Here is a 13,342-nt window from a genome sequence, read left to right as displayed (position 1 = left end):
TTTCACTCTTTGTGATAAAGGTAAACAAAACAATAATGAATGTAAATCTTCCTAACTGGGGCACAGACAGCAATAAAAAAAAAACTGACAGGTGTTCTAATCCCTCTCCATACTATCCAAAAAAAAAATACCTTTAGTTATACTTTAAATTATGTTTACCACCTTCCGGCCTGGCCTATAACAGAGCGACAGCCAGGCCGACCTTTCGTCCTTCTGACTGGATGTCATATGACTTCCTCTCAGAAGGCACCACTTGTGCACAATCTGTCACCAGCTGTGTACACCAGATGACTGATCTGTATACTAGCCGATACCATGTGATCGCTGTGATCAATCAAAGCAGAGCACATGACAATTGTAAACCATGGGTGGCTTCCTTTCATGCCATCTATTGTATACAATTGTGTTTCTAGCTGTGATTGGTCACAGTGATCACATAGTACAGGCAGGGCCAATCACAGCCCATCTGTACTGTATGGGATTAGCATTGGCCAATCACAGCTAATCACAACAAAAGACACTAAATCAGTTTCATTCAGTAAAAATAGTTGCCTATACTAATGAAGTTCATGGGTGTAAGCAATCAGAATGTGTAAAAATAGAAAAAAAAATCCTGATCACTTTCCCAGAGTATTGCAGTGTTACTATGCTAACACTGTATTGCTCTGGTCACAGTATGTTACAAAAAAATGTTACAAAAAGAAGAAACATGTAATAAAAATGAAAAAATGTTTGAGAAATTGCAAAAAAATTATTAACTTTTTTTTTCACATACTGTTACCAGTCAGTGTCCTTGATCACTGCTGTTGGCGTTAACCACTCCAAGCGGTAGACTTGTCGACTCGACCCGGTTGGGCTCTGGACTCTGCAGGCCTGGAGGCCACTCTGATAAAACTCAATACACAGGCAGCATATGGTTCGTTCAGAATGACCTGACATCAGTTTATTTCGTACAAACTTATACACATTGAAAAACAAAACACGCCCAGTGTCCCTTAGACTACATATTTAGATTATACATGACATGTCATAGGACTTTTGGCGGTTAACAGATAAATGAGACTGCTAGGTCTCACTTAGATCGAAACTTGTCTGGAACATACTGTACATAAATAACAAATCCTGTGAAAACCACAGGATTTATAAAAGAACTGCATGGGCGAAGATCTAGTTCTACAGAAATGAATACAGTAATCTTATTGAATGATTTTTACACAAAATGTCTGAGCTATGGCTCAAGGTCCATATTCCTTTCAACTGCCATGCCAGTTATATAATATAGCTGTACTGCACTGGTGACAGTATGTAAAAAAAAAAAAATTGTGAATTATTTTATTTTCTTAATTTTCCAAAAAATTGTGACAAAAAATCACAACTTCAAAAAACTTGCCATGCCTCCTACTAAATGCCTTGGACTGTCTAGGGTGTCATTTGGGGATATTTGTACTGTCCTGTCATTTTCGGGCCTCAAGAAATGAGATAAGCCATCATGATTGATCGATTTTTTGATATATATATGTACCATACTTTGTGGACTCTATAACTTTCCTACAGAATAAATAATAAACATTGACTTGGGTTTTTTTCACCAAGAAAATGAATCAGAATACTTTTTTACCTAAATGTATGAAGAAAGGTTATTTATTTGCAACATTTTATAACAGAAATTAAGAAAAACACTTTTTTTTTTTATATAAAAAACCCAGTGGTGATTAAATACCACCAAAAGAAAGCACTTTTTGTTTGAAAAAAAATTATAAAAATGTCTTATGGGTACAGTGTTGCATGACAACGCAATTGTCATTCAAAGTGTGATGGCTTCCGGTTCCGGCGCCGCATGGAGAGGGAGTGAAGCACAGCGGCTCCGCCACTAACCACATATAAAGCCTTCATAACCTGCTCGCTGACACCCGATCCTCCTTCAGACACCGCCGGTGAGTTGCCGCTGTCCTCCCCGCTTGCATGGACCGCTTCCTCGTCCACGGAGCTGGTGGTGTCCCTCCGCAGCAGCACCCGGATGTCTCTCCCCAGGCTTCCTCACAGACTGCTTCCAATATGGCCGCCGCTCCCGCCACGGACGGTGAGAGCCCGCCATCGCTACTGCCTGTAACCTTTCCAGCTATGGACCCCCAGTACCACCTTATGGCCCAAGCGGTGGCCTCAATTCTCTCCCCTACCATAACTGAGGCGGTGGAGAGGGCAGTGTCGGCTGGCATATCCCAGCTCAAGAAGGAGCTGGGTGTCTAAGCCAAAAGATTAGATGCAGTGGAGCACAGACTGTCAGACCTAGAGGATGAGGTGCAATCCTCTTTTACAAATGAAGCCAAATTCCAGCACACCCAACAATACCTGCTGGACAAGCTTGATGATTTAGAGAACCGGTCCCGCAGGAATAATTTGAGGATCATTGGCCTCCCAGAATCCTTTAATGCGGGGTTGCTCCCCGGCGTGTGCTCTTCCCGCATACCTCAAGCCCTGGGCATTACTTCTTCTTGCACCGTGGAGAGGGCACACCGCCTGGGAGCACCCTCCAATGACCGAAAGACCCCCCGTCCAGTCATAGTGCGCTATTTAAACTACGCAGACAGACTAGCCGTTTTGAAATCCTTTAAAAATGCTAAATCGCTGACACTGGACGGTAACAAATTACTACTTTTTGCAGACTACTCTCAGGAAGTGGCACGTAGACGCAAGGCCTTCCAAGCATCCTGCAATGCTCTATTCCAGAAGGGTCTCAAATTCACCCTTGCATACCCAGCCACCTTGCGATTTACAGACCAATTTGGTGAATCCAAAGCCTTCACTCATCCTGAAGAAGCCATGGACTATATCCAATCCCACAAGCACATTTCCATGGATACTCATCCCCCCGCTGCTCCCTCCGCCTCCCCCTCGCACGTGGACCTGCGCAGCCCCCGCAAGGATTCCCCCAAGAGGGGACGATTTTCTGCCAACCCTATGTACAGGGACAGACAACGCTGAGACTACGCCCTTTCTCTTGGATAATGCGGCTGCATTTGTTCTCTCAGGGTCCAGCGCTCCCCCCTATGCACGGGCAGTTCAAATCCCTGATCTCCGACTTGCTTTCTATGGATCATGGCTAATGGTTGCCTCTCAAGTTTCTACCATGTGTCCGGCAGTTTTATTACATGCTTTTAACTGTTACTTGACTGTTACTTTGATCTAAACTGTTATGTATCCTCACACAGCGTTATCGTAGTTGCTGACTCTGTTCGCCCGCTACACTGAGGGTACCCAGCCTGGCGAGCAATCCATTTGCTCTTGCCTGATCGGGCTCGGTCTTCTTCCGATCAGCGAGTGGAACCAGCTGACGACTGGTAACGCTGTCAGAGTTCAGATTCCATGCGGAAAAAAGAGAAGTCCTCATGTGTTTTGGTATGTTTCTTTTTGTTCCTGTTTCTGCTCCTGATTTCGCCCCTCTTCATTCCGGGACCCCTGGAATGCAGACGGCCCGAAATCTCCCCCATTGGTCTACCCCCCCTTCCTGTCATCCCTGAATCCTGGTTCCCCTCCCTGCACTGTGGTATTCGAGTGATGACCTCTTATCTCCCATTACTATCTCTCATCTGCAAGCCCTTACTCCCCCATTTACGCCCCCCTTGATCTTAAAATAATTTCCTGGAATGTGCAGGGTCTCCGCTCCCCGCACAAAAGAATGGCTGTACTGCGACATTTGCGCCGCTTGGGCGCGGACATTGCACTGCTTCAGGAAACTCACCTCCCCCAGGCAGATATTCACCGGATGAAAAAACTCTGGGTGGGCCAGGTGATAGGGAATGCTCCCTCCACGGGCAAAGCTGGAGTCCTCTTGCTCATCCATAAGAGGGTCAACCTTGATGTTTACCCCCTCCATGTTGATGCAGACGGTAGAGTCCAAATTGTCAAAGTATCCTCTAACACTAGCTCTTTTATTTTGGCTAATGTCTATGCTCCTACCCCTTCCTCAGCCCCTTTCTTTCAACGTTTAACCGGCCTTCTCGCCCCTCACATACATCTCCCACTTCTTCTGGGGGGTGACTTTAACGCAGTAATGGATCCCCATGCAGACAAATCGACTAATTCCCCTAATGTGTCCTTGAACCCGGCAATGTCTTTACTTACCCTCCCGACCTTTGTGGACAGTATCCACCTCACTGATGTTTGGCGGCTGGCCAATCCGGTGGAGGCTTCCTATACGTTTTACTCCCCCCCTCACGACTCTTTCTCACGATTAGACTACTTCTTTGGTAATTCTCTGGCGCTTCGCGAACTGCACACCCCCGACATTCATGACATGGCCATATCGGACCACTCCCCGATCTCGATCCTATTTGCGTTTGCCCCGCAGCAACCGAAATTCAGACCCTGGCGCTTCCCTTCCTACTTAGCTAATAATGACGAGTTACGGACTATTCTAGCTGACACCTGGAAAAACTTCCTAGCTGACAATGCCCAACATGCAAATGATCCAGTGCTGCTGTGGAGACGGGCAAGGCGGTCTTGAGAGGCCGCATTATTGCATTTGCCTCAGCTTTCAAAAAGCGAGCGGCAGCTGGCTACGCCCAGGCTAGCTCTTCGCTCCAACTTGCGCACGCCCGGCTCCGGCAGCAGCACTCCCCCCACAACATTGCCCTCTGGAAAACGGCCAAAAGGGAATTTGACAAGTGGGCTATGACACAAGAATCCTTCCATAAGTCGGTCCAGGACCTCCAGTTCCATAAGTTCGGAAATAAGTCAGGCAAATTGTTAGCTCGTTTAAGTAGAGGCCCCTTTACCATTACCCCCATACAGTCTTTGAGGGACTCTTCTGGGAAGCTACATTCCACCCCAGAGGGCATCAACCAGACCATGCAACAATTTTACGCAACTCTTTATGGTCCCGACCCCATTGATGTGGAACAGGCCCAGGCCTTCCTCCGTGAAGTGCCTTTGCCACAGATTACGGACGCCCAACTGTCCCACCTCAATGCCCCGATCACCCTTGACGAAATTCAGACTGCCATATCCTCATTATCTCCGGGCAAAGCCCCCGGCCCGGATGGCTTCTCTACGGAGTTCTTCAAATTAGCTGCAGACAGTGTCTCCCCTACCTTGCTGGCTCTTTTCCAACACATCCTAGATGGCGGACCCTACCTGCCATCCGGCTCTCAGGCTTATATAAAGCTCATCCCCAAACCGGGCAAGGACCCTTCTGAACCGGGATCATACCGCCCGATATCCCTAATCAATCTAGACGCCAAGTTATTATCTAAAATAGTAGCAAACCGATTGGCCCTCGTCATGCCCGACCTGCTCCACCCTTCCCAATCCGGTTTCACCAAGGGGCGCTCCGCCACCGCTAACATACGAAAAGTTCTAGCAGTCCTCTCTCACCACCATTCCTCACCCTCCTCAGATGTGGCTATACTCACCCTAGATGCTGAAAAAGCATTTGACAATGTAAGTTTCCATTGGCGTTCTCTCACCTTGCAGAAATTTGGGTTTTCAGGTCCGTTTTTACACCTTATCTCCTCCATGTATAAATCCCCTACAGCCAGGGTAGTCACGTCCACCTGTGTATCGTCTGACATCCCCCTCCACAAGGGCACGCGCCAGGGATGCCCCCTCTCCCCCCTCCTTTTCAATTTGGCTCTAGAACCCCTATCCCGTTATCTTGCAACCTGTGCCCCCCCTGACTGGTTTACGTATTGGCCAGGAGGAGCTACGTTCTGTGCTCTTTGCTGATGATATACTTCTGTTTACCGCGGACCCGGCGCGTGATGCTAGTATAGTTAAAGCCGTATTTGACAGGTTTCGACTCTGTTCTGGGCTCCGTATCAACTATTCCAAAAGTGAAATACTCCCCTTGGGCTCCCCCCAACCCCCTGTCTGGGCACCTTCCTCTCCCTTCCCAATAGCTAAAACCCATATTAAATATCTGGGAATACTGATAGGACGATCCCCGTCCTCCCTATATCAACTGAACTACACCCCTCTCTTTGCCAAACTCACCAGGGAATTATCCAGCTGGGCAAACCTCCCTCTCTCCCTTATAGGTCGCTGCCACCTATATAAAATGGTCACATTCCCTAAACTACTCTATGTCCTCCAGACCCTACCCCTCCTTATTAAACATAAAGATGTCAAAGCATTCCACAAATCTCTAACCTCCTTTTTGTGGGCGTCCAAGATGCCCCTCATTGCTCTCCATAAACTCCACCCTCCCAGGTTCAGAGGCGGCATGAACTTACCTGATATCTGCTTATATAGCCTATGTAGCCTAGCGAGAGTTGGTTTAGATTGGATTCATGGTTCTTCCAACTTTTCCAACTTCTCGCTCGAATCGCACATTGTTGCACCCTATAACCTAGCCGCTATTTTACACTGCTCCGTGTCCGACATGCCAACTGCGCTTCGTCAACACATTTTGCTGAGGGACACTCAGGCTGCTTGGAAGGAACTCCGTAAGAAACTGGGACTTCCACAATTTATATCCCCCCACCTTCCTATTAGTGGTCATCCCGCCAGGGCCCACTTGAATTTGGAACAGGTCTACTCCCACTGGTCCTCCTTAGGCCTACGTACAATCTCCCAACTCTATGACCACCCCTCTGGATCACCTCTTTCCATCACGGCACTGCAGTCGTTATTTGGACTTCCTCAATCTCATTTTCTATATGTCCACGCCCATGTCCATGCCTTCACCAAGAGACTGTGTTCTAATCAACGGACCCGTTTTGCTCCTAGCAACACGGACTGTATTATTCGTGTTCGTACCGAATAATTGGATTTTTTGTACCCGAACACGGACACGGACACTTTACTCTATGTTCGGGTAAAAATCTGTGTTCGGTCGTTTTATTTCCGGGTTTTGCATGCTTTGGCGCTCTTTTCATGGCAGGCTTTCAACAGCCAATCAACAATCGTTTAACTAGTGTGCCTTAAGCCATCCCAGCCATGCCTGCAAATGTCTCAGTAGCTGTGATTGGCCGTCTGAAGCATGTGACCAAGTCTTTATAATTTCCAGGCAGCCGCAGCGTCTTCATTCTGCTGCTTAGATCAGGGACAGAGCACACATCAACGTGCTGGCTGCTGATTAGGGAAAGACAGGCAGGAAAAAAACATTTGTGTCCGGATAGAATTGAGGGACAGGTCGGAGTGTTTAGGCAGGGCGAGTTGTAGGCATTTTAGGGATAGAGTCTGCTGAATTATAGGGTCAGTGTCTTCTACAAAGTACAATCGATATTGCTGTGTGGGGGGTGGGGTGACTCTGCACTCAATCCTGATCTACGATCTCTTCTCAATCCTGTTAGGGAGAGGCTGCTGCTGCTGAATTTTAGGGAAACTGTGTTCTACAAACTACAATCGATATTGCTGTGTGGTGTGGGATAGGAGATAGGCAGGTGTCAGTGATCCACATCCATTTTTCTGTGTGTGAGCTGCAGTGAACACAATCTTTTTGGGCTGCAGTGAACACAATCTTTTTGGGGTGTAGTGAACAACGTCCTTTTTGGGGTGCAGTGAACAAAATCTTTTTGGGGTGCAGTGAACAAAATCCTTTTTGGGGTGCAGTGAACAACATCCTTTTTGGGGTGCAGTGAACACAATCTTTTTGGGGTGCAGTGAACAAAATCCTTTGTGGGGTGCAGTGAACACAATCTTTTTGGGGTGCAGTGAACAACATCCTTTTTGGGGTGCAGTGAACAAAATCGTTTTTGGGGTGCAGTGAACACAATCTTTTTGGGGTGCAGTGAACAAAATCCTTTGTGGGGTGCAGTGAACACAATCTTTGTGGGGTGCAGTGAACACAATCCTTTTTGGGGTGCAGTGAACAAAATCCTTTTTGGGGTGCAGTGAACAACATCATTTTTGGGGTGCAGTGAACAAAATCCTTTTTGGGGTGCAGTGAACAACATCCTTTTTGGGGTGCAGTGAACAAAATCCTTTTAGGGTGCAGTGAACACAATCTTTGTGGGGTACAGTGAACAGAATCTTTGTGGGGTGCAGTGAACACAATCTTTGGGGGGTACAGTGAACACAATCTTTTTGGGGTGCAGTGAACAAAATCCTTTGTGTGGTGCAGTGAACACAATCTTTGTGGGGTGCAGTGAACACAATCTTTTTGGGGTGCAGTGAACAAAATCCTTTGTGGGGTGCAGTGAACACAATCTTTGTGGGGTGCAGTGAACACAATCTTTTTGGGGTGCAGTGAACAAAATTCTTTTTGGGGTGCAGTGAACACAATCTTTGTGGGGTGCAGTGAACACAATCTTTTTGGGGTGGAGTGAACAAAATCCTTTTTGGGGTGCAGTGAACAAAATCCTTTTTGGGGTGCAGTGAACACAATCTTTTTGGGGTGCAGTGAACAAAATCCTTTGTGGGGTGCAGTGAACACAATCTTTGTGGGGTGCAGTGAACACAATCTTTTTGGGGTGCAGTGAACAAAATCCTTTTTGGGGTGCAGTGAACAACATCCTTTTTGGGGTGCAGTGAACAAAATCCTTTTTGGGGTGCAGTGAACACAATCTTTTTGGGGTGCAGTGAACAAAATCTTTTGTGGGGTGCAGTGAACACAATCTTTGTGGGGTACAGTGAACAGAATCTTTGTGGGGTGCAGTGAACACAATCTTTGGGGGGTACAGTGAACACAATCTTTTTAGGGTGCAGTGAACAAAATCCTTTGTGGGGTGCAGTGAACACAATCTTTGGGGGGTACAGTGAACACAATCTTTTTGGGGTGCAGTGAACAAAATCCTTTGTGGGGTGCAGTGAACACAAACTTTTTGGGGTGCAGTGAACAAAATCCTTTGTGGGGTGCAGTGAACAACATCCTTTTTGGGGTGCAGTGAACACAATCTTTTTGGGGTGCAGTGAACAAAATCCTTTTAGGGTGCAGTGAACACAATCTTTGTGGGGTGCAGTGAACAAAATCCTTTTTGAGGTGCAGTGAACACAATCTTTGTGGGGTGCAGTGAACACAATCTTTGTGGGGTACAGTGAACACAATCTCATACTTCTGAAGATTTGAGGGTGCTGCCTGTTCCATACTCCTCCTCCTACTGCTCAACCATCATTTTAGGGGTACAAACAATAGTAATTGGGGCCTAGTGTGGTGGTGTACGTGTGAGATACATACACTTTCTTTTTGATCATATTTTCTATTCTGCTATTCAATTAAAACCTTTGGGGATCAATTAAATTGTGTGATAGTCTGTGTCGGTACGTGTGAGATCCACCTTTCCAAGTTTTTGGGGTTCATCTCATACTTCTGAAGATTTGAGGGTGCTGCCTGTTCCATACTCCTCCTCCTACTGCTCAACCATCCTTTTAGGGGTACAAACAATAGTAATTGGGGCCTAGTGTGGTGGTGTACGTGTGAGATACATACACTTTCTTTTTGATCATATTTTCTATTCCGCTATTCAATTAAATCCTTTGGGGATCAATTAAATTGCGTGATAGTCTGTGTCGGTACGTGTGAGATCCACCTTTCCAAGTTTTTGGGGTTCATCTCATACTTCTGAAGATTTGAGGGTGCTGCCTGTTCCATACTCCTCCTCCTACTGCTCAACCATCCTTTTAGGGGTACAAACAATAGTAATTGGGGCCTAGTGTGGTGGTGTAAAGTGTGAGATACATACACTTTCTTTTTGATCATATTTTCTATTCCGCTATTCAATTAAAACCTTTGGGGATCAATTAAATTGCGTGATAGTCTGTGTCGGTACGTGTGAGATCCACCTTTCCAAGTTTTTGGGGTTCATCTCATACTTCTGAAGATTTGAGGGTGCTGCCTGTTCCATACTCCTCCTCCTACTGCTCAACCATCCTTTTAGGGGTACAAACAATAGTAATTGGGGCCTAGTGTGGTGGTGTACGTGTGAGATACATACACTTTCTTTTTGATCATATTTTCTATTCCGCTATTCAATTAAAACCTTTGGGGATCAATTAAATTGCGTGATAGTCTGTGTCGGTACGTGTGAGATCCACCTTTCCAAGTTTTTGGGGTTCATCTCATACTTCTGAAGATTTGAGGGTGCTGCCTGTTCCATACTCCTCCTCCTACTGCTCAACCATCCTTTTAGGGGTACAAACAATAGTAATTGGGGCCTAGTGTGGTGGTGTACGTGTGAGATACATACACTTTCTTTTTGATCATATTTTCTATTCCGCTATTCAATTAAAACCTTTGGGGATCAATTAAATTGCGTGATAGTCTGTGTCGGTACGTGTGAGATCCACCTTTCCAAGTTTTTGGGGTTCATCTCATACTTCTGAAGATTTGAGGGTGCTGCCTGTTCCATACTCCTCCTCCTACTGCTCAACCATCCTTTTAGGGGTACAAACAATAGTAATTGGGGCCTAGTGTGGTGGTGTACGTGTGAGATACATACACTTTCTTTTTGATCATATTTTCTATTCTGCTATTCAATTAAAACCTTTGGGGATCAATTAAATTGCGTGATAGTCTGTGTCGGTACGTGTGAGATCCACCTTTCCAAGTTTTTGGGGTTCATCTCAACTTCTGAAGATTTGAGGGTGCTGCCTGTTCCATACTCCTCCTCCTACTGCTCAACCATCCTTTTAGGGGTACAAACAATAGTAATTGGGGCCTAGTGTGGTGGTGTACGTGTGAGATACATACACTTTCTTTTTGATCATATTTTCTATTCCGCTATTCAATTAAATCCTTTGGGGATCAATTAAATTGCGTGATAGTCTGTGTCGGTACGTGTGAGATCCACCTTTCCAAGTTTTTGGGGTTCATCTCATACTTCTGAAGATTTGAGGGTGCTGCCTGTTCCATACTCCTCCTCCTACTGCTCAACCATCCTTTTAGGGGTACAAACAATAGTAATTGGGGCCTAGTGTGGTGGTGTACGTGTGAGACACATACACTTTCTTTTTGATCATATTTTCTATTCCGCTATTCAATTAAATCCTTTGGGGATCAATTAAATTGCGTGATAGTCTGTGTCGGTACGTGTGAGATCCACCTTTCCAAGTTTTTGGGGTTCATCTCATACTTCTGAAGATTTGAGGGTGCTGCCTGTTCCATACTCCTGCTCCTACTGATCAACCATCCTTTTAGGGGTACAAACAATAGTAATTGGGGCCTAGTGTGGTTGTGTACGTGCGAGATACATACACTTTTTTTGATCATATTTCCTATTCCGCTATTCAATAAAAACCTTTGAGGATCAATTGAATTGCGCGATAGTCTGTGTCGGTACGTGTGAGATCCACCTTTCCAAGTTTTTGAGGTTCATCTCATACTTCTGAAGATTTGAGGGTGCTGTCTGTTCCATACTCCTCCTACTCCTCATCCATCCTTTTAGGGGTAGAAACAATAGTAATTGGGGCTTAGTGTGGTTTTGTACGTGCGAGATACATACACTTTTTTGGATCATATTTCCTATTCCGCTATTCAATAAAAACCTTTCTAGGGCAAGATCTTAAATTACAGAAATATGAGGAGACCGTCAAATAAGGGCCGTGGCCTGGGTCGTGGTGCTGCTGGTAGAGCTCCTGTTGCAAGGAGAGGACGTGGTCGATCTGTGCCAGCTACACGCACAAGTGAAACACCTTCCTCAAGTGTGAGTAGGCGACAGAACCTGCATCAGTATTTGGTAGGGCATCATACGCCCCTAGAAGTGATGAGGCCAGAACAAGTGGAGGCGATAGTAGATTGGTTTGCTGCTGACAGTGCCTCCAGTTCCTTCACATTGTCTCCCACCCAGTCTACTGCAGAAAGGTCACAGTTGGCACTTGCAGCCGATGTCCAACCGTCTTTCACCTCACCCCCTTGCAAATCAGGCAAGCAGTCTGAGCCCCAAGCCATACAGCAGTCTCTTCTTCTTTTTGATGACTCTGTCAGCAGGGTTTCCCAGGGCCATCCACCTAGCCCTGCCCCAGAAGTGGAAGAGATTGAGTGCAGCGATGCCCAACCACTTATTTCTCAAGATGAGTACATGCAAGGATCATCGCAGCACGTCTCCGATGATGACGAAACGCAGGTGCCAACTGCTGCGGCGTTCAGCATTGTGGAGACCGACAAGGAGGGCAGGGGTGAAGACTGGGTGGAAGATGATGTGGAGGACAATGAGGTCCTCGACCCCACATGGAATGAACGTCATGCAGGTGACCTGAGTAGTTTGGAGGAAGAGGCGGTGGTCGCACAGAGCCACCAGCACAGCAGAAGAGGGAGCAGGGTGCAGAAGCGGAGCGGCCGTGCCCTAGACACTACGCCCGCTACTGCCCAACGCAGCAAGGGAACGAGCGCACCAAAGTCAGCTCAAAGGAGTTCTCTAGCGTGGAAGTTCTTTAGAAAATGTGCTGATGACAGGACACGAGTGGTTTACACCCTGTGCAATCAGAGCTTGAAGCGAGGCATAAACCTTCTCAACCTGAGCACAACCTGCATGATCAGGCATCTAAGTGCAAAGCACGAGCTGCAGTGGAGTACACACCTTCAAAACCAAGAAACGTCTCTGGCTCATCCTGCTTCCTCTTCTGCTGCAGTCTCGGCCGCTCCAGCCACATCTGTAGTGATACCGGCACCTGCCACCCCGCAAACAGACGATCTGTCAGCAACACCACCACCTGGGTCACCAACAACCATCTCCACAATGTCCCGTGGAAGCGTTCAGCTTTCCATCTCCCAAACACTTGAGAGGAAGAGGAAGTACCCCCCTACCCACCCGCGATCCCTGGCCCTGAATGCCAGCATTTCAAAATTATTGGCCTTTGAAATGCTGTCATTCCGTCTGGTGGAGACGCACAGTTTTAAAAACCTTATGTCGGTGGCTGTCCCACAGTACGTCGTGCCCAGCCGCCACTACTTTTCCAGGCAAGCCATCCCTTCCCTGCACAACCAAGTGGTGGAAAAAATCAGGTGTGCACTGCGCAACGCCATCTGTGCCAAGGTCCACCTAACTACCGATACGTGGACCAGTAAGCACGGTCAGGGGCGTTATATCTCCCTAACGGCACACTGGGTAAATGCAGTGGCGGATGGGCCGGAGGCGGATAGCAATTTGGCGCATGTCCTTCCACCACCGAGGATTGCAGGGCGCTTCAGTTTGCCTCCTGTTCCTAACTCCTCCTACTCCGCTTCCTCATCCTCTACCGCCTCCTCATCCGGACAGCGTAACACCTTCACCACCAACTTCAGCATGGCCAGGGGTAAACGACAGCAGGCAGTTTTACAACTTGCCTGTTTGGGGGACAAACCACACACCGCGCAGGAGTTGTGGAGGAGCATGGAACAGCAGACAAATGAGTGGTTGCTGCCAGCGAGCCTCAAGCCCGGCCTGGGCGAAATCTCATAGCAGCTCTGGGCCTAGCCGGTTTGACGCAC

Source organism: Pelophylax lessonae (genome assembly GCF_965119305.1).
Source record: "Pelophylax lessonae genome assembly, chromosome: 7".
Classification (NCBI taxonomy): Eukaryota; Metazoa; Chordata; class Amphibia; order Anura; family Ranidae; genus Pelophylax; species Pelophylax lessonae.
This window is presented reverse-complemented; position numbering follows the sequence as displayed.